The sequence below is a fragment of the Puntigrus tetrazona genome, chromosome 6, assembly GCF_018831695.1.
Source record: "Puntigrus tetrazona isolate hp1 chromosome 6, ASM1883169v1, whole genome shotgun sequence".
Lineage (NCBI taxonomy): Eukaryota > Metazoa > Chordata > Actinopteri > Cypriniformes > Cyprinidae > Puntigrus > Puntigrus tetrazona.
Genome location: NC_056704.1, coordinates 21,635,077 through 21,658,655, shown reverse-complemented (window position 1 = coordinate 21,658,655; position 23,579 = coordinate 21,635,077). Strand labels below are relative to the sequence as shown.

At 35.3% G+C, this 23,579-nt stretch overlaps 1 protein-coding gene across 8 annotated transcripts in view; it reads left to right on the top strand.

The window, feature by feature from the left end:
* foxp1b (forkhead box P1b) overlaps positions 1-23,579 on the top strand; it is a 529,351-nt gene that overhangs the window by 266,480 nt on the left and 239,292 nt on the right. The window lies entirely within an intron of this gene.

The window sequence follows — 23,579 nt, the reverse complement described above, 5'->3', positions numbered from 1 at the left end:
CCTAATTACTGATCTGAGACGGAACAGAAAGTTTCAGCCGTTGCTTGCTGTTGCAATAAATTCTGATATATGAAACATTTTGAACTTTGGCAGTGTAAATCTGAGACCTGAGTGAGAATGAGAGCACTGGATCTTGAAATGCAGTGATAGGTTAGCTGTGGCACTTTTGGCGGAGTTCTAACAAGGGCATTAAACCATGGCCAATGCCAAGGCAGCACTCAACTCCTCTTAATTCAATCCCAGACTTGGTACATTCTGTCTGCAAACGAAGTCTGTAGGAGCACAGTCTGCCCTGTAACCCGGTAAGAGCTGGAGGTCGAGGCCAAGGCCAAGGCCGGGCTTCATGAATGGAGACAGGTGAGACGGTAATGCGATTTGGGCCATGCTAATCTCCCAATTGCAGCTATCAATGGGTTAAAGACGCTGGGATTGATGCGGAGACTGGGCATGAAGTTATGAACGCTGATGTTTATATCTGCCAATAAAATTAAAAGCGATTCTATTTATCTTCTTAATACTAATTATTTTTTCATGCTCTGGCCTTAGTATGAATGATTTTTCAGCGCATATTATTAAAGAAAAAACACAATTTAAAGAAATGGAGTTCTCATTTTTCCTTTTCATGCACCTGTAATATGGAACTATTTTTCATGAGCCAATCAGTTCTTAATAATGAAAGTCAAGACCTGGCATGCATATTTTCACTCCCACTTTGATCATAAATATTTCAGAAATATTTTTACCTTATGTATTATGAGATGCATTAATAATGCATATAGCAATAACAGAAAACAAGGTTTGTTAGCTCTAAGACAGAAGGACAATGATTTAAATATTCACAGTTACAAATTACATAATCTCATAGTGCACTCAAAATGTCACATGCAAAAGTACTACAGCCATTTTATGAATTCACCCCGTGTGTTTTAAATTGCTTTTAGCAATTAGAGAGCAATTGCTGGACTTGACATCCACAGAATCTACATTTTTGTGTTTGTGTGTGTAAGAGAGAGAGAAATTATAGGACGGGATAACCTTGAGGAATCACTGAATCATTTCGCCCATGTGATGACAGCGGCGTGAGAAGTAAGGATGGATTAGTATGGAGTAAATGAGAAGGCGTTGACTGACATACCTGAAATCAACATAAAGGACAGCTGGTATTGATAGAAAGAAAGCAATAGAAAAACGTGCAGCATATAAACACTATAAAGTCATCTGAGGAACACGAGAAGGCCTTTTCCATTTTGACCTATACAAAAAGCAGCAGTGAGATCATACTCTAAGTACGAATCAAACTGACCCGCCAAACCTGACAACAATACAGGCCCATAGCCAAAGATCCCTAAACAGCCACGTCCTGCACTGGATGGAAAATAGTTGGGCTCAAGGTAAGTCTATTTACCAGACAGCTCAGAGCAAATCCGCACAGGTCACTGAATAATACCTGCACAGTATTCTCACACAGTGCCTAATAATAGTGCTGTTTTTCCACAGTCTTTTAATAGAGGTGGATTATATTTTAATTAAATATATATATATATATATATATATATATATATATATATATATATATATATATATATATATATATATATATATATATATATATATATATATTTTTTTTTTTTTTTTTTTAAACCTGCATATATATAAATGAAATATATATTGCATGTTGACATGTATAATTGCTGTATAATAGCATTTAATAAAAAAATTGAGAATGTATATGTATATGATATATAAATTATATATCACCTTATAACATAACATTAGTTTAAACCTTTAAATCTTATTTATTTCATAATAAACCTTATTATTCATTTTCTGTCACTAATACAACCTCGTAAAAAAAAACATTGCCGTAAAAAAGTCAAGTGGACATGAAAATGAAATAGAAAAATGACCACTTGAATGACCTATAACATGCTCTAAAAGTCTACAGTGCCGTGTACAAACAGCTGGGCGATCAGGTAATGTAATCTTAAAATACTCTGTAGCTTTCTATTTTTAATAAACATATGTAAAACATGTCAAACATTTCTTGACTGGCGTCTTTAGAGTATCTTAAACGATTGCCTGGATGTCAAAGTTGTCTGTGGTTTTGACTCCGCTCGTCCACACTATGAAAACAATCCATCACGTGCAATAAACACATGTACTTGACTCTGAGATAATCCATCTTCAATGTCAACACACCTAACCCAGAATATCCCTTACATCTGTCTATATATGAAGCCTTCCTGAGCTGGTGAGATCGTGACACATATAGCAGCTGATTTAAATAAGCCACATGCCGGATACAGTGAGAGTGAGTCCTGATGTCTTTATGAAGGGTCGTTGGCCTGAACACACACATCCTTTCTAAGACAAAGCTTTTGAAACTTCCTGAGTGCTCTCCACCCTACCTTGGAGAACAGCATATCCTGCTGAGATATGAACATGCTGGGAGTCCTAACGTGTGAGGGTCAGGTTTTGTGAGGATCAAATGTCCCCAGCAAAATAATATGTTAAGCAAGAAGCTTATCTCACTAGATAATGAAGATAAAAATGTCCTTTCTTTAAGAGACATTGTATCCTCAGCATAGAAACAATAAAATGTCTCTAGTGAATCATCTCTCATATGTAGCTTTGGCAAATCTGTTTGAATCAGTGAATCAGTTTAAACTAGGCAAGTAGAGCAGAAAACCTGATTCATTTTAATGAATCGGTTTATTGAAAACTACTTATATGTAGAGAAGAGGGAGTGATTTTTTTGTTATCCAATTATTTTTTTGTAAACAGGCTTATTTGAGCAATCCATAATAAAAAAGATGCTCAGAAATGATTCACATCTCGACACCTAGCATCTTTCCAACTCATTTGTGTAAATGATAATTCTTTGTTGTATTTAGGTTTAAATGTTTTAGTTCAAGATTGATTCTATGCTTGTAGAGCAGGTCACTGGTGATGGTTTAGTTCTAGAGATTAAGGAATTTAGAATATGAGAAAGAAACCATTTAAAAGTGTGTAATGTAACATAGTAGATGAGAATCCTTCGCTTATTTGCTGAAGAGAGCAAACTCACGCACCTGTGTTCATAAAGAGCACTTATACTAACACAAATGGGTATCTCAATACTTACAACAGAACTAGAAAGTGGATTCCAAAGACACTTGGAGACATTTCTCTAGTCTCCATGGTTACCTGCTGCTGTGTCACATTTGACCGAGTTGATATATTTTGTATTATACAATAGCATGACGTTCCTGCAGAGCATTTCAGAAAAATACCTGTACTCAAAAACACTAAAATTACAATGCAAAATAAATAAATAAAATGTTGTGTCTGTGTTTTTGTACGTGATCACCCACATATGAATGTTTTATAGACTGCAGCACAAATACAAGAAACCCATTAAAGATTCATTAAAATAAAAGATTTTAGTTTATAATGTATTATGAACAAAATATTAAATAAATAAATAAATAAATAAACAGACTTACTGAATGTACTTTGTGGACTTTCATTGTGCCCTGCAATTTCACATTCTATTAGAAATCATTTGCTGTGCAATAATCTCTGTAAAGATTTATTTTATTTTATTTTATTTTATTTATTTATTTTTTGCGATATTCATATACATTTTTTTAATATGAACATAAAATGTTTTGACATTAGGTAGATAGATAGACAAATAGAGAGATAGATAGATAGATAGATAGATAGATAGATAGATAGATAGATAGATAGATAGATAGATAGATAGATAGAGAGGTCTACGTGTTTAGATCGTGGCCTCGGTAACACAATCTAGAGAATGTCAATAACAAGAGATAGATTATAAGCAGGCACCTGGTGTCGTTTGCTCAACTAGAATTTAGCACTCAAGGTGAGAGGTACGGAGAGACAAGCAGAGAGTCTGGAGTTGGATGGTGATAGTTATATTGAGAAAAGGGAGTGAATTCCAGAGCATTGACACCCGACGCTCACGTGAGGGATAACATGAGCAGCCTTATTAGCACTATTGATTGGCAACTCACCTACTCACCATAACCTAAATACATGCTAAGGCAAAGTCTGGCTTTTTAAAAAAAATTTTTTTTACAACAGGTCACTACAGCTAGCGATGAAAACAGAAATGTGAATATATGACATATATTTCCCAATCAAAAGAGATTTTGCCATATTCAAGTACGTTGTAAGGCTATATATAATTTATATTTCATAGAAGTTTACATTCTCTAGGCAGATGAAGATAATAAAATATTTAAGAGAAATTATGATTTTTAAAAAATGCTATTATACAGCAAATATACATGTCAACATGCAATATATATATATATATATATATATATATATATATATATATATATATATATATATATATATATATATATATATATATATATATATAATTTATATATGCAGGTCTGTTCAAAGAATATAAAATCAAAATGTAGTAACACCTTTTAAAACTGATGAGCATGTACATGATGTGCATGTATGTGTATGTACATACATTCAGTTTGTGTATGGGAAAGAAGCATTGTTGGAGCACTTTAAAAAGAAAAATACTATATCAGTATTTCAGAGTTTTTCTTGTATTCAGTGTGTGTATTTCTAATAATTTGTGAAATTGTGAAATCAATTGTTTTGAAGAAATAAAATTGCCGCATGGCATACTATTTCATTGTTTACAATTGTATTTAATCATTTGTCTATAAATATTAAATCTGAAACCCTTCAAACCACCAAAATAAATTTCATTTTACGAAATTAAGTATGTTTCTAATATTAAAGTATGTTTCAAGTATCAACACAAAACTTCAATGCCAAGTAATTTGTTATTTTTCAAATGTTTTTTTTTTTTTTTGGTACATGAGTTTTTTTACATCAGATGGATATTTTGCGACTCCACTTAAATTATTCTTTCACACATTTGTAAACGTCATGTCTTATATATAGTGAAAATAGCATGTTACTAATCCCTCCAGTTAGGAAGACAAAAGCAATGTGACATGGAAAAAAAAAAAAATGAAATGTGATCATCTATATTTAATAGGCAAATTAACAGCCACCAATTGCCAGCAGCCTATAATGCGAAGCCAGATGTGATGCTATATTGAAGAAAAACAAAGAGGAGGGGAAAAGGTGAAAGTGTGAAACCAGAGTGAGCTCAGAGTGAATTACAGTGTAGTCTCACGTGCGGTTAGAAAGAGATATCTTACAGACAGACTGTAACCTAAGATAAGCTTTTAAATTTTTACATGGAAATTTGATCATATTAAAAAGGCTATGCCAATTATTCATGCTTCAAAAGCAACTGCAATGTCATCTTGCAGTTAATATACTTTAATAGCCCTCATTACAGATGCAAGTACACACCTGTTTCTTGGAAAAACTAACACGCTCTGTAACTGTGTGCGCTACAGTTTGTTTGTACTGTTTGTACTGTGTTTTGGGTGTGATATAATGCATTGTGTACCTGAGTTTAATTGCATGTGCAGTTCATTTAAGTTGTGAAAACATCCTAAGGCTGCATCTGTGTACTCCTTTCCTTTGAGGAATCTTACATTCTCGTGGGTTGTGGTAGTGTGTGTGTGTGTGTGTGTGTGTGTGTGTGTGTGTGTGTGTGTGAGTGTGTCACCTATTGGGATTTCTGAGCATATATCTAGTCAAAAAAATTGTCTCATCTCACTTGAGTCTGTGTGTCTCACTTTCTTCATATCTTGCGTGTTCTCCCTCTTTATGTTCAAACTTCCTCCTTCTCTGCTGATCTCCATCCCTTGTTTCTGTTGTATCTGAGTAGTGGATGGTCTTGGGGAAGCCACTTACTGTAAACTGTACCTCGACAAACTGCCTGCTCTTAATTTATCCTGACAGTGAGGGCCTTCTTTCTACGAAAAAAGTAGTTTTTAATATATTGGTCACTGCAAATATTCAGGTCAAGAGACTTGGTGTAAAAACACTGGTATCAGTTTATCACGCTTATCTAAAATTAAAATGGCAGCATGTCGAGACAAAGATGCTGAGCCTGAGGTAAAGTTTGATATATTTTACATGTTATTTTTATGATTTCATGGAACGCAAACTGTAAAATCAAAAATAAAGGCAAGAAGAAAAACATAAAACTGCACTATCTGAGTTCTAATGTGTTTATAAATGTGTTGCTGGGTGGCAATAAAATAAATTTTCATTAAATTTATTTTACATTTTTCTTAAAATTTTTCAAAGTCATGGAATTACATTTAGAATTGATGGGTCTATTATAATATACAAAAATATATTAACATTTAGTTTAAGAAATTACAATTATATCAATATTATTTTTACTTATTACTATTTTATATTAATAATATTTATATTAATAGCCATCCTGATTTATAGTAAATCATTAAACTTTCCCCTTGTGTAAATGTGAAGGATGTGAAGGATATTGAGAAGGTGATATGAGGCCTTCTTGTACTGCAGTCGGGTAGCTGTTGAGAGTGTGGATGTTCTGATTGGCTGTTGAATGTTTTTGAGGAAGGGTGCTGATGTTCTGATTGGCTGGGTCTCAGCAGGCACGGCACACCTGAGACCAAATGCTGAGTGTCTGTGGGCTGCAGTGGGCACAGTGGAAAAATACAGAATCCCGACTCTGCCAACCATGAATAGGTTCACAGGGAGATGCGCATAAACACAGGCACACAAACAGGGCACAGAACAAAAAAATGTGTTTAGAATCTGAATCCATGCAACACCTTTGAAGTATAATATGCACATGTGCTCGAGAGTAATTAAGCCTCTTGTCAGCGTTGCGTGTCATTTTGATCACACAGTGCATGTTTGAAAAGAAAATTATCATAAATATTAGCAAATGAAAGGCTAGGTTGGACAGGAAGTGCCACAATTTCAATACCAATGTTATCTAGTCTATGTAATCTGCTGCATCATTTCCTAGAGAAATGCATCTCATTTTTTACAGTATTTAATAATGATTACTGAGCACAATTAGAAATATAGAAATACGAAATACTAAAATCAGCAAGCTTTATTTTTTAGCTCGTTACTGTGTGGTTGCCAAGGTGTCTTGGGTGGTTGCTAAGTTGTCCACGCCAGTGTTGTTATGCAGTGGGTTAGTTTTGGGTAGTTTTAACGAACCGCTATGTGGTTTTTTAGGGTTTTGCACAAGTATGTGTTCTAAACTTCAGGGTGCCACTTTGCTGTCTGGTTGGTTTTTATGTGATATTTTGTCTACAGTTTATCGACGAAGCTAAGATTGTTTTAAAATAGCTTCACTATTTTAGTTCTGTTGCAAAAATGATGCACATTAAGTGTAATACTTAGAATTAGTGGTTTGTTCCAAAACCTGATCCTAAGCTTGAGTAATAATAATCGTGATGCTTGCGTAACTTCTCTTTTAATGGCTGTGGTTAGGTCGATACGGTCAAAAAATAGCTGACGCAATATGCCAGCTATGATAACAGAATTTTAAGAATTACCATGAGTCACGATGCACAACCTGCTAAGAACTTGGTAAACCACACCCTGCAATCTTCTTACGTCTTTCATTCAAATCCTGTTGCATCCATCTCCCCATACAATAATTCTGTCATTTATAAGTCTCTCGACAATGTTTTCTGCACCCAATATCAAATTACTTTGGATCAGGCAACAGTAACCCATTAAAACCTACTTTATGACTTTGTCTGATGCTAATAATACATGACCTGTCCATCTGTCCATTGCTGTTACGCAACAGTCCTGATTGCCCCAATAAAAATGACCCACCAGAAAAGCCATAGAGGGACCAAACCAGGGGGAAGGATGCGAAATGAAAATGACAAATAGAGGGGAAATAAGATGAGTAGCTATTTACATTTGATGCAATATAAATGGCAAAGCCTCTGAGGAAGATGACGGCACAGGCTGGCAAAAGAAAGGTGGTATCAAAGAGAGTAGATCAGAGAAAGAAACTTTAGGAGAGAGATAAACTGGAGCAGAGAGGTCAGCGTGACATAACAGATGGACTGAATTCTGCAGGGAGTCGCGGTTTGATGAAGATCTCAAGCTTGTGTGCCTGAGATGGTCAGAGCAGGTGATCTGTAGAGACCCGTGGTGGAGTGGCTGACTCTCTAGAGGCTGATTTGGCCGTATCACACAGACAAGCATGCAAAGGATTTTAGGTGAACGCGGACAAAAATAACAGAACGTTGTGGGATTTGCATAAAACATAGATCATCATTGCATAAAACTCACTTAAATTCACTGCAGCACAATCTCACGCACTGCACTTCCCTTTAAAATGAGTTTAGCAGAACACGCTGGCCACTTTGGAATCATAGAAGGACATCTAGTCCTTAAACATTCTTAACAAGAAATATGCCAAATCATTTCTTAGGAAATATTCAAAACAAAACCATGTTTATTACCACATGCTTGTGATTAAAAGTGATCAAAATGCATTTGGAAGGAGCAGAATGTCAGATTTTTTTTCAGCTTGTTTATGTGCATATATTTGCATTAGTGTCTGCAAAAATGCTTACATTTTAATGTTAATAGGCAATGTATCTTTTTGCAAAAAAATGTCATTCTTTTTATGATGCAATTTATTTTTGTCAAGAAAAAATATTTTTGCAAAGAAAAATTCAATGAACGTAAGTAAAAACGTGAATGCAGTGTTAAAACGCGTTTGTAAAAAAATAATTAAGAAACCATAATATAAATATTATTTAATATGCAAACACGTTACTAAAATTAAAAAAAATGTTGTAGCTTGTTTTTAAGTTACTGGATGTAATTAATGCGTGTGTTGTTTTAATATTATTATTTCCAGTTACTTGCATGCATAGACACAGTCATAGCACTTTTTGGGTCGTTTTGACATTTATGACATATTTAACGTGTTAATGGACATCAGTCTTGTATTGTAACATTCCTGTAACCTGCATAATTTATATATAATAGTGTTTATATTTTAAATAAAAATTGCAATTCCCTCCTCTCTGTTTTCTGTAGGTGTGAAAATGTGGTATATTCTCAAGCCATTGCATTGCAAGTTGGAACAGAGCGTACTAGTCAACCTTCCCATGCTGTGCGTAATCAGCATTCCTTCATTTTAAAATGGATGACAAAACCAGAGAAAACACTGCATTCCTCTAAGATTTTAAAACAGACAAGGGACTGGTTTACCGAGTCGGTCGACCAATGGGAAATAGACAGGCAAAGAGATACCATAGCGCACAGAAGAGCAGGCTGCCTACGCTCAGTGCCAGAGATGGCCTTTAGTGTGCCAGTCCGTGTTCTGTTTAAATATAAACATGGTGAACCCCCATGAAAGGGCACGCAGAAATACAGAGCAATTTAGTAGTGCTGGAGTCATGCTCACACAAAGGGAATAAACCCCGTGATTTATCCAACAGCCCACACAGACATCCAGCCTCCACATCCACACATCGCTCACCCATAACCACCCACACTTCAAACATCCAACACAAATGCCACCCACCCCTCTCGTCCCTTCAAGCACACCTGTCTGTTCTTCTCTGTTATCCCTGACATCCAGTGAACCCCAGGCATTAGGTGCTCACACACACAGCGGCCTCAAATATTGTGCTCAGTCGCTCTTACAAATGAACATATTGTACTGGAATGCAACAAAAACGCAATTATAATTGATAATGCAAGATATTGTATTTGGTTTTATTTTCAAAATTTGTTTGCAAGAGCCACTAAGTTTATTATGGAAACTAGTTTCCACCACAGAATAAAAGCAACAGCACATTTTTATTGCAGTTCTGATTTTTCTTTCTTGCAATTCTGAATTTATAGCTCACAAAGTTTCGGTGATTCATCCATAAGGACAGGCGCTTGCCTCATACTTGAGGCATAAGGTTTAGTTTCATTGTAGCTTATCTTTTTTCCAACATTTCATATTTAGAATATGTTATGTTGTTATAATTTTGCATGCACTGTAAATGCTTTTGTGCTATATTTCAGCTGCACTGAACTGTCATAAATGCATTCGAATGCTGTTTTCACTTCTGTTTCTTCTGCATTAGAAAGATCGATTTTGTAGATACTAGATTGGTAACATCCTTATTCTTTTTTCTTATTATATTAAGTGAAATTATAAATAAAATGTAAGAATTTGTTATGAAAGATTATGCGTGCATTTTAATACGGTAAGGGGAAAATCCCCTTTAAAGAGGTCAAATGGAATCATTTGTGTCTAGTAATAACTCAAATAAAATGTAATTTCCCAAAAAGAAAATGGCCAGTGAAAATGCTGAGTGGCTAGTAAATTTGGAAAACCACTAGCCACGGTGGCTGTTGAGCAAAAACGTTAATGTCAAGCAAACAAAGTTAAAATAATGACAATAATAACATTTAATTAAAAAAAATCATACACAAAAACAAAATAAAAAAATAATAGTAATAAGTGAACTAGAAAATGACATAAATGCAGTGAAATATATGTATTATTAATATGTATTATTATTAAGTGTTGTGTAAATATTCAAAAGCTTTTTGGGGCCACTGTATATTCAAAATTCCAATGATCATAATAGACGGACGGACGATGATCTCATTGCATTCTGGCAGAGAGGCAGAGATGATTTCATACATTGCTTGGATTGCAGAAAGAAAACAGTGGCTGAGATGGGATTTCATGCAACATTACTCTGACATACCTGGTTTGTTTATCTTCCATGTAGTATGTGATAGTTTACTAGAGTGAATAAAGGAACAAGATGGAAACAAAAATAGAAAGGGACATGCTAACTGTAAACCTTACTTCAACCGAAGTGGGATCCCCCCGAAGTCCCCTTCCCTTTTCATTCGGCAATCTTTCAGTCTCCCCTTTCATGCCACACAGGCACAGCATGTATCTATGAAAAGAAAATAGGTTTGTTTGTGCATGTGCTGCTGGCTTATGAGGGTATGTTAGGGCTTATATAGTCAATATACTGATACTGCATAAGCGGTTATTGGTTTATTACGCTACAACTCATGCTCATTCAAGCTTACAGTTAGTTAAGCTTGTGTGATGCGTATCAGTTACCCACTGGTTATCTGCTCTTATAGAGATAAATATACATTACATTGGATATTTCAATTATGAGTTCTGTTATATTTTTACATTTAGATTACCTTTGCATCATCTAAAAAGTTTTTTAAAAGTATATAATAATATGTAGGAAATTATATATAAAAATAATACATTTTCCATGCTGTAAATATACAGTATATATATATATATATATATATATATATATATATATATATATATATATATATATATATATATATATATATATATATATATATATATATAATTTTTTTCACTTAAAAAGGTTTATTTTGATATATTAATTAATAAACTATTTTTTTATTTATTTTATATTTAAACAAATAGAAATTTGATAACAACAACTTTGAGTTTCAAAATTTCAGTATTGGTGCATTCCTAGACATTTTTATGTATTTGAAATAAATGAATACTTTTAATCATCAAAGATGCAGTAAAAAACATTTTACTATTTTTATTAACATTTTTAATTTTTTTTTTTTTTTTTTTTTTTTAGTTGATTTAATGCAAATAAATTAATATTTTTTTGAGCAGTACTGTATCTCATTCACTCACACACATCTCTACCATATTTCTTTTCATGTTTACCCTATAGTTAAACACACAGGACCTGTTTCCAGACCTTTTTAAACTCTTGGCAGCAATGCCAGTTCCAGTCTCTCTCTCTCTCTCTCTGTGTGTGTGTGTGTAATCAGATCTCAATCTTCAGAAAGATCCGACATTAACAGGAGATGAGTGACTCATAGCGGTCAGTGAGAACACAAGATCAGATGGATGCCAACTAACACACACACACACACACACCAGTAGAACCTGTTCGTTGGCACAGCCTGAAAAACACTGCTGATTATAATCCCAAACCAGAAGAATATTTTATCTGCAGCTGTTGCTGAAACTCATTTTATGTCTGATCATTTTCACTAAGTGCAAACATTACATAAATATTCACATTATTTGAACAATTTAATCTCACTAATAAAATTTCCATAATTTAGCTTTGAGTTTCATAGATCTTAAAGCAGCTGTTGATGTATTTTGCAGAGAGCTGTATAATTAAAGTGCAGATGTGATTGTCTAAAATTGGATTGCATGATTGTGGATGAGCTTAATCAAAATGTCGAAAAAGGTTTCACTTCATTCATTCACTTCAAAATTCATTCACAATTTGTTTTTATCAAAACGTTAAATTTACTGTATGTTCTACTTTGGTTGTAAAAAATAAAAAGCTAATAATTGTATGCGTGGAAAAGTTATCCTTATTATTTTTGTTGAAGACAGCAGGAATTAAAAAAATACTAAATGCAAATCATAAAATCTAACTAGCCATATAACTGAACGGCATGTTTGACTCACCCCCAAGCCATCCTAGGTGTATATGACTTTCTTCTTTCAAATAAACACAAAACATTTTCTGGACAGCGGCTATTATTTTGAAGTTCCGTAATTTGGATATATCCATCATGAAACTAAACTATACGCCTTCGGGGGTTTATCACATGTCTTTTAAAGCAGATCGATAGTTTTCAAATTATAACGTGACTGACTTTTTCTTGGCTCGCCTATGACGTATGACGCAACTTACGTCATAATTCATGTGTCATACGTCGAGTTCTGTTTTCCATCAGTCTATGAGACTAAGTTATTATTGTTCTAAAGCCTTTACCTTGTGATACTATCCAGTCCCCGGATTAGTGACGTTAATGGTTGTTGAGACCGGGTCGGTATGAGAGCAGCTTCTTCCTGAAGTGGAACATATTGTTACAGATTGGTTACAGAAAAAGTGCCTCGGGACCAATGATCAGGAAGTCAATCATAATGTTCCAATTAAATATAGGTCACCTCCTATAAATTGCATTCAACGCCTCTGATGGTTAAGAAATGGCTCTCTTTTACAGAATACCAACTCTAATGTCACTGCTATATGAGCTATTCAGAAAAGGCAGCTAATTATACATCACATCCTCTTTCCATGAACTGTGCAAAGAAAGTCAGCTATCAACACCTTCTCCATGATGTCTGCTCTAGGTCTCACGTCCCACATGAAAGCTGAAAAACAAGGGATTGTGTTTACTTGAAGTCTTTGGGAATCTGGATTGATGACAGAGGATGTTAGAGATCATGATCTTTTTCGGCTCACTAATGTAAGAGGTTAATTCAGTGTTGGTGTCAGTGCTGTCCAGCCTTCTTGGCAGTGATGTCTTGAGTTTAGAGTTACAGCTCATGAGCCGTGCTGAAAATGAAACGTTGTTTGACGAATCCATGCCCTTGGTTTACTCGCAGCATATGTACGTATGTATGTACGTTAAAATTCCTCTGTTTCTACGCCATATCTAAACTTGACATGACACTCTAGGACAGTGGTTCCCAACCTTTTCTTGTTTGAGGCACCCTTGGAAAGCCTTTCAAAAGTTCCCTGCACCCTTATAAGGAAATAGATATTTAAAATCTTAGCTTTTTTTTATTATTATTTATTTATTTGTTTCATTTCGAGAGTTTGCATGCAACAACACCTTATACCTAGTCCTAGATGATATGAGAATACTGTTTACACTGATTCTGCCTTAATAAAAAAATTTTGTTGAAATTTTGGCGGCACCCTCAAAAGATCTCACGGCACCCCTTAGTGCCGCGGCACACCGGTTGGGAACCACTGCTCTAGAATATCGTTACTGATGTGATTACCAACCTCTCAAGTTTGGTGAAGTCATCCATGGGCTAACCAATACTCATCGGATTGCTTAGAAGGCCTGGACGTCACGACCAGAATCAGGGCCAGGGTTTAGATACCAGAGGCAGGGGTGTGTGGAGGGAGACACAGTACCACCACTGACTGGGTTTTCCCCCCTTAGAAGGGAAACCTCTCCTGTTATGCAATGCTGGAGTAAGACACTTGTGTTACATTATCCAACTTGTTTTAACGTAACTACTATATGAAAAATAAAAATGCAATAATATATATATATATATATATATATTATTATATATATATAGTTAGTTCCATTTTTGCATTTTGATTGGTCAGCAGCTGTATTTATTATATTTATATATATATATATATATATATATATATATATATATATATATATATATATATATATATATATATATATATATATATATATATATATATGCACTATAGCTTGTGTGTGTGTGCGTGTGTCTATTATCTACACCGTGCATTATAATGTAATGATGAATGATGACTGAATTAGCTCATAACTTTATTGTTATTGTTTTGTTTTACATTTAATTAAAATAAAATGCTATAAAATGGTAAATATTCTTCATTTATGCATGAGCTATCCCACAAAAAATAATTATAAGCTTGGTCATAATCGCTCTCTCCTGGAGCTGAGAGATTACTAAACAAGGTCCTGCTGGTCACATTCCGTCAACCATAAATACATTTTTTGCATCATCTCCCAATTGTACTCTTAGGTTTGTACCGAATGTACTTTTGAAGAAAAAATGCTTAAAAGAGCAATAATTTTAAGTTTGATAAAATCCCTAAACCATACAAGAAATAGTTATGGTAATATTTAATAATGACATTAATTTAACAGCCTTAAAGTACCTGTGCTGGGGCTTTCACCGTGACTTTGTCAATACACAGTACTTCTAATCAATAGCAGTTTGGCTAGGTAGGTATAGTGAATAAAACCTGGGTCACTGGCATTGGCCTAGTTGGCTCTGAATTATACATGTGGGGATGGGCCAGAGACAAGGTCAATCCTTGAAACTGGACCCCAGTAACACAAACCCTCCAACATGAGCAGGGAAAATGAGCACAGACACTTACACACGCACTCATAGAGACACGCTTACACAGCGCCATAAAAAAAGTCTGACAACTCTACACACCCCCACAAACCATTTGTAGTGAAGCACTGCATACTAATTGGTTGGATATAGATATAAACAGCTACCAGTCAGCAAGATGTCACACACACACACACCCACAAGACACACAGACTATCATTGTGTTATATGATCTGTCCATATTATTGCATGTTTATATTATTATATAAGATCTATCCATATTACTGTTTTTGCTTTAACCTTTAAATCAGTATCATTCTACATGACGCATTTCTATGCTCCTCCGGTCTCAAAGTGTACTTGTGAATAGTCATTATGCAAACATTAGGTGTTCATTCAGATCCTTTTAATGGGTAACACTTTAGAATATTCTAAAGTGTTACCCATGTGGCTACTCAAATACTTTTTTTTTTTTTATTTCTGGAGACATATTTAAAGCTAAATAATTCTTAATTTGGCATCAAACAATGGTTTTGTCACACTACACCAAACATGTGAGAGGTAAAAGATAACACTAAGTTTTTGGGGAATCTCAGTCCACATAATGTACAGGATGGACAAGACGTCTGCTTACATTGTCCACCAAAAAAAGGAAATTGAAGGGATAGTTCAACCAAAAATGAAAATTCTGTCATTGTTTACTCACCCTCATGTTAGTCCAAACCTGTAGTTTTCCTCACAGAAAAACAAAAAGAAAGGTTTCCAAAATGACTTCTTTTACAAGTGAATGGTCACAGTCCTCCAGTTCTAACAGACTAATGAACTAACTCCTTTTAACCCTCCAAATACAGTAGAAAACCAGCCTAAAGACATTTGAAAAGAATAAGAGAGATACAATCAACCAAACACGTGTCGTTTATTCCCAGCCCGGCTACTTCTTGAGAAACAACATAAGAGCAAATCCTTTTTGAAAACCGAATAAAAGGCTGAGTGAAAGTGCTGCAATTATCCTGATGCTAATTGTATTGAACTACCTTCTATTCAAAGAAGAACAATGTGCGTATCAAATCTGTCACATTTAAATCCACGTCCCATTGATGCATATGTGGTGTATATTAAGACCCTACAATTAGTTTCATAATGGCTGCATTGAGCTTATCTGCTGAATTAATTATAGGTCTGATGATTTGGAGCCGTGAACATGAGTCGGCCGCTATGTTCCTGTCAATCCACCTGTAGAAATCCATGAATCAGTGTACAACACATGAGATCCCTACAGCAGCCACATTAGCACTTTCAGGCATATTATGGGGAGGAGTAGTGGACTTACATAACGCTACGATACACTGCAGCACGTGTTCCTGGTGAGACACAGATCAGACAGAAAGACAAAACCAGATGTTCTGACTGCAAAACACATCTGGATAATAGAAGTACATTGGGCCCGAGTGGTTTCCTGGGTCTGTTAAGTAAGAATGCTGAATGAAAGGATTGTATTTCTTCAGCAATAACGAAGAAAGCGAAGATATGAAACAAACGAAAAGCATAAATGCTTTCTCCCGGAGCTGAGAGATTGTTCATGTCTGAATCTCACTCAAAACAAGGTCCTTCTGGTCACATTCCATCAGCATGCATCCTACTCAGTCAGTTTGTCTGGAGAAGAAATCTCTGAGCAGCTTTTGTTTATGCATACGGTCGGTGTGAGACGGTAGCGGGTGCGTATGAGTGTGTGTAAGTGGTTTGGGGAGATGGCTATTAAGTGTTAGTGATTCCTGGAACAGCAGACAGCACGGGGTCTATGATGCCTGTGACCCTCCTGCAGGGCTGGAACCGTTCATAACACGCACTCACACACTTCTCTGTAGTCTCAATATTTTATAGAGACTGGTTCTAGATAATGCAGCTCTTTTGTAGAAAATATTTTAGAGGAGGAAAGTAAGAAAATTAACTGACTCTCTTAATCACATTTAATTTAATTTAATTGTTTTGTGATAGATTTATGGCTGCTGTTGTGGGATATTTTATGTTTTTATATTTTATTTACATATTTGTTGACCCTGGGACAACATTGTGATTAACCGATCAGATTTGAAAAATCATTTTGTAGCTTTTTGTGAAGTTTAGGCTTATAATCAGTGTTTGATTATCTATCATTTCCACTGATTTTATGCATTACTCATGGGTGAGGTGCAGAGATATTTTTTGGATTAAAATGTTGTTCTAGGCTCAGCAAAATATGTTGACCCAGGAACACATCAAACTCAGCAAAACCAGGACATGCCTGATCCTCCATTGACAGAAACACGTCTGAAATGTTCCCAGGTCCATGTGTCATCTGTCGTGGATCTGTCAGACTCTGCCACCAACCAATCACAACGATCATTGTCACCTGAGTTCTAAGCACCTGTCACTCATCCAATCATCCAGTCAGAACAAGCATGAAAGCACGCACTTATCTGGTTTTGTACTATGAAGTGGACTCACTAGTCATTGCTTCACTCATGCTTATGCTACCTACCTGTTACTTACCTCCTGTGTTGCTCAATCATTCTTTTCCCCTGCCATTTTGGAGATTACTTAAGAGATTTTGGAGATTACTTAAGAATGTATATGATGTAATCAATGTTGTTTACTGTTGGCTTACGCTTAGGGTAAAGCATACGCATGCGTTGTATTACTCTCTAAAATGATGGAAGACGTAACTCAGGGGAGAAGAATGGTTGAATAAATTGTTTTCTTTTCGCAAAAAATGTATTCTCATAGTGTTGCAAAACTGACGTTGGGCCACTGATGTCATATGGACTGTTTTACTAAGACATTTACTACATTTCTGGACCTGGGAACATTCCAGTTGTGTTGCTGTCTATGGAGGGTCAGATAGCTCTCAGATTTCATCACCCTGGGTTTGGGTTATGGACAGAACATAAGTGTGAATATTTAATGACAGAACTGTCATTTTGGGGTGAACTAACCCTTTAAAACTTTAAAGCTTTCCATGATAAAATGGCGCTGTTAGACTAAACCCCATATGTTATTTATGTCTAGAGACACCCCTGCTTTGAGCACCCACATTTCTGTTTCAGTTTACATGCATTTAATGTGTCCACAAAGACCTCAAGCTCCTCTACACACAGGAGAGAGTGAATCACTAGCATCCCACTGAAAATCACAGCAGCCACTCCTAAATATAAATAGTCTATCTCACGCAGCCAGTTTTGGGAATGTCTAAGCAGTTACTCAATGGTGAAACAGAGCCATAAAATCCACATGATCATTATTTCCTGATTAAAATGCCAATGAGTGAATGGACCTGACATTAAGAATTCATTTAGAGTGACACACTATTAGAGTCAAGTGAAAGTAAACACTAGCCGTTGATGGGCATTAAATTGCCTGCTTAAGATAAACATCTGTTTTTAAAGACACTCCTATCTATACCATTGGATTGACTGGAGCAAACAATGTAATAATGAGTTATGCAACAGTGGCCAAACAAATGGATGTGTGGAGCACATGACAGTACAACTGAAACTCATAGTTGTAAACCAAATCCATTTGTGTTATGTACCCCTACAAGCAAGTTCTTTCGGTGTTTTGATAAAGAGCAATGACGCAGGCTAATGTAAAGGTCATGCAACTGGGACCTGAGCCAAGCGTATCTCACAAGAATATCCAATAATTATGACGTTAGCAGTCCACGGAGAGTCTATGTGTGTGGGTAGTTTATTTTTCACTCAGTCTCTCTTCAAGACAATGAATCTTTTGCTCATTGTACAATGGAGGATCATTCACATTCTGTTCTCAAACTCTTGACTTGTCCTCCTACACATTCGGGTGGAAAGCCAAAGAATAATAATGTAACATTTGACTAGGTCAGTTTATGCTGTGCATTTGACTATTGATTTGTTTGCTGTGTACTTCCTCTGTGATGATGACAACAGCGTTGGGCTACTTAGAGGTGATTAGAAAGACAGAGGAACCAAATACCCATTGATCTAAAGTCACAGCAAAGTAATTACAAACGAAAAGGGGAAGCCAGGTCTGAATGTCACACAGGAAAGTTGTCACAAGGCCTATTAACTACAAGGTTTCAAAAGAAACAGGTTTCAAAAGAGTGAAAAGTACAATTACTGCTTGTTTCCTCTAACAGTTTTCTTTTTGCATTGGTTATAAACACACCTAGTAGAAATCAGAATAATTTTTAAACCTAGCTCAAATTAGAATCATTTCTGCACATTTTCATATTTTTGTAATAGCTCTTGGGTAAACTACCTAATAAAACCATACTGTAAATCACAATTTGCAAATCTGAGTTTGTTTCTTCATCAGAAAATAAGTTTCTTCATGTGAACAAATTACTTCACTTCATTAAATGGGTTCTATCAGAACAGTTAATAAAAACATCACAATAATCCCAAAGTGGCCCACATGACTCCAGTCCATCAATAAACATCTTGTGAAGAAAAAAGCTGGGGGAAAAAATTATCATAATAATGGTATAGTTCATCCAATAATTAAAATTACACCTAAATTTACTGATCCTAGGTGTGGATCATTATTCTCAAAATGCAACCAAAGATCTATTAAAAAAATGTTCTGGCTGTTCTAAGGTTTATAATAGCAATGAATGGGTTTTGAGATTTTGAAACCCAAGCACATCTATCCATCATAAAATAATGCTAAAGCATATTTAAAATGATTGTCTAGCTTCTGCTAACATTTGTAGGCTCATGGCATTCTAGTGGATGATGCAGGATGTAATGTCAGCTCCGGTGAGAATATACAACCAAGTTTTGTTTACAGCAAAGGAAAAACAGAAATGTCCAATAATTTTCTGTACAAATCCTCATTTTATAATTTGTGATCCGTGATTTGTTTTGATGTCACCTCTGTGCTTCTGTGTTTGTCACTTGTCACTGGAACTTTAATTAATGACAGAATAAAAATTTGTGGGTACCTTTACAATACCTTTACAGCCTTTAAACTTTAAACCATTGCTTCTGGCCAGAAATAAAAGTCTGTAATCTACAATAATGCTTCCTCCAGAAAATAAGTCCCCTATTATTCTCTCACATCAAAATCCACTGACATATTTGTTTAGAACAGTTCTGAACTGTTTCACCTTAGTCTAAGTCTGTGCATTTTCATTCTCTCTTGATTCAGATGAGACCGCTTTTTCACCGGGAAAGCAATAAAGGACAGATGACTTTTATCTTAGCTGGAATTCAATCAATCAATCAATAATTGTTATTTATATAGCGCTTCTAACAACACAGGTTGCCTCAAAGCACTGAACAGTATAAAATAGAAAAATACAATGACAGGGATGTATAATGACGAGAGTGAACAATTTGTTATTAAATGCAGAGACAGTCTCTGTAATCAATTCAACGATAATCACTAGAAGTTAAGTGTCCCCATCAAAGCAAGCCAGAGGCGGCAAGGAACCAAAACCCCATCCATACAGAATGGAGAAAAAAAACCTTGGGAGAAACCAGGCTCAGTTGGGGCCAGTTCTCTCTGTGTGTGTGTGTGTGTGTGTGTGTGTGTGCTTTACAGTTAAAAATGCCTTAATGGATGGATTTGTTTCAAACATGCACCTTTTTGCCTTTTGGTTTCTCATGTGTAGGTTGTCAGCTAGTTTTCATTTTTTGGTCTTAAAGGTAGTCTTTAAAGATGCTTTAAGACAGCCACTATAATTATGGTGGTATTTTGTACTGAAATATTGGAAACTTTGTTGTCAGGAAAAAGTTACAAGACTGGATTTTCATGCATTTAAAATATTTCAAGGGAATAAAGAAATGTATTGAAATTTCTGGGGGGGATTAACTTTTTTTGTAGGCAAGAGATGAAAATGTGTCTGCAGAAACTGGCTTTGTAAATGCACTCTGAGAAATGAGAGTGACAAAGAGTCACCTCTATGTGTTTGTCCAAAAGAAAATGTACCAAGGACATCTCCATGTGAATGCTCCATTATTTTAGTTCAAACATGTGTTTCAGGTATCAGACCTATTTAGGAGCTTCTCAGCAGGAGGTCTCAGAAGTGAAATAGAGAAATGGTGATGTTGTTTTATCTCATGCTGTTGCTTAACATCAGACACATGTTTCTGCACATGCATGATGTTATGCTATACACATAGGCGTACATGCAGTCTTTAACTATTGTTAATTGTCTACTGTAATGAAGGATGGAGCTGACAGCATACATAGAGCATGCAAATAAACTTTTAGCCCTTTTCTTATGCAAAAAAAACCCCATTGACCTATAATTCTTAAAGGTTCAGTGGTAAATAACAGCTTGTTTCATTTTAAGTATCAGGAAGATCATGTTATCATGATAATCCTTATAGCTTTACGTTGTTTTTCAATAAGACATCATCAAAGATTTTTTTTTCCCGTTCCTGCCCTGATTCATCTTTTCAACTTCCATCAATTTTCTGCCGTTTGGCAGTATCCTGCCTTCCTTCCTTCCATGTATCTAGTTATTGCCAGGCTCACAGATCTAGCCAAGTACATCGAGAGAGGGGGAGTGAAGAGAAAGAGAAGCAAGACAGAAAAATGTGCCTAGGCAAAACAAAACCAAGCTGCATCCGCTGATTCAATGTATAAAATGCATTAATGCAGCGATTCAATAAAAATTGTACGTCCAAAATATGTCATTTTGCCTTTTTAAATTAAAAAATTAAAGCACAGAGCATCTTTGCTTTTCTTTTTTATTGTTAGTGCATTTTGCATTGTTCAAGTGCAACCGGCAGCTAATTTGGCAAAACAATTGCAGTGTCATTTGTCATGCAAAGAAAGTACACTAAAACAGATAGAGAGAGAGAGAGAGTGAGAGAAGGAAGGAGAGAGGAACATTGTGTGTGCTTTTGTGACTGCTCCAAAGTTATGCAAGCCAGAAGTAAAACGTCAAACTTGTCCTGCCCACCAGTGAAATAAATTACTTGATCAAAGTGACCAAACGCGGATAGAGCTCCATGCTTCACAGCTGATTCATTGAGTTAGCAAATTGAATTTGGAAGGGCTTTTAGAAAGTTGACAATCATCAGAAAGTGTAATAAAGGGCATTTAAAAAAAAAACAGAAATAGTCTGCCCCCTGCTGGCTGTATGGAGGGGATGTGTTTTGTTACACTTCAAATAAAAAAAACTGCTAAATTAATGAATTGATTTTCTCCAGTCTTCAGAGTCATAAATCATTCCAATAGGAAGATGTGGTGGTCAGTAGCAACGCTGAAACATTTTGAATAGCATTTATGTTATTTCGTAACATTATAAATGTTTCACTTTGCATCAATGGATCAGTGGATTTTAAAAAAAATTGTACTAGGCTTTAAATGTGTTGCGGGGTATCGTGGGTCTATGAATATATTAAGCAGCAAAAAGTGTTTTCAACACAGATAAAAGATAATAAGAATATTTAATGAGCACCAAAATAGCAGCATATTACAGTGATATTCTAATATGCCTAGAACATAATGATTAGAATGTTAAAATAATGCACAATTAACGTGTAATACAATTTCCCAATTGTACGCTTTTGATCACTGCATAAGAGACTTCTTTCAAAAACATTCAAAAGATTCATTTGAAAGAAATATATTTAAAACAGGCATACAATATTATGCTTACAGTTTGTTATAAAGTGAAAACCACAGACAAAAAGTTTCAAAATAGGAAACAAAAAGCTTTCCTCAGCTATAACGACCTCAGTGCTAACAGTCATAGACTTCAAACCGCAAAATCCTAATTTTGATTTCATGTGCTCTTTAGTCAGCTTACAACCACACAACCGCTCTCTTTATCTTTTTCTTGTTTTGGAAAGACTTCATGTATCACCCTCTCCCTCAGCTGAGGCCCGAGCTGCACCTTTGGACATTTAGAGACAGACAGATGGAGAATAGCATTCACTCCGGCGTGAATGGCTATGACGCAAATTCCTGACCAATGTAGTTTACTTGCTACTGAGTTTAACAACAACTCTATTCCTACCCATTCTGGCAAACAGACACACACTAAAGAGATCTGGACAGACCCCAAACAGAGTTTGAACTGACAAAAGGAAGTCTGGATGACCTTTGTGCCTCAACTGGCTGTCCAAAATGGGCTGTTTAGGCTAATAACAGGCTGAGCTGTTCCCAAATGCAGTAATGAACAGAGAAGTACTTTCTCTGCAACTTTGGAAATGTCTCTTTCAAGCAAAGTAACACTAGTTGCATTGTACAACTGAAATTACATGTGTAATCAATGACAAAAGCATCTACATTTGCTATTTGTGACATTTGTGTTTTATATTGCATTGCCACAAAATACTGACATATTTCATGCATGTTCCCAGTATTACTCAATGCTTTGCAAAATTGAAAATAAAAGCTGAGTGTGAGTATGTATATTTTACAGAATATAGTTTTAATGTCTTTATTTTCAAACAGGAATGCATTTGGATAGCATGTATTACAAAAACATGTATAATTTAGTGCATGTTGTTTAAATTGAAAGGTTGTGGCGCCACCACGTGGATACTGTGTTGTCAAAACCGGCTTGCGTGTCTATCTATCTATCTATCTATCTATCTATCTATCTATCTATCTATCTATCTATCTATCTATCTATCTATCTATCTATCTATCTATCTATCTATCTATCTATCTATCGAATAGATTATCTAATAAATACAAAATTAGATAGATTCAGCTTTAAATTAGACCAAGATGTAGCTTAGTAAATGTTGCAACATAATTTCATAACATTAAATTATTAAACATA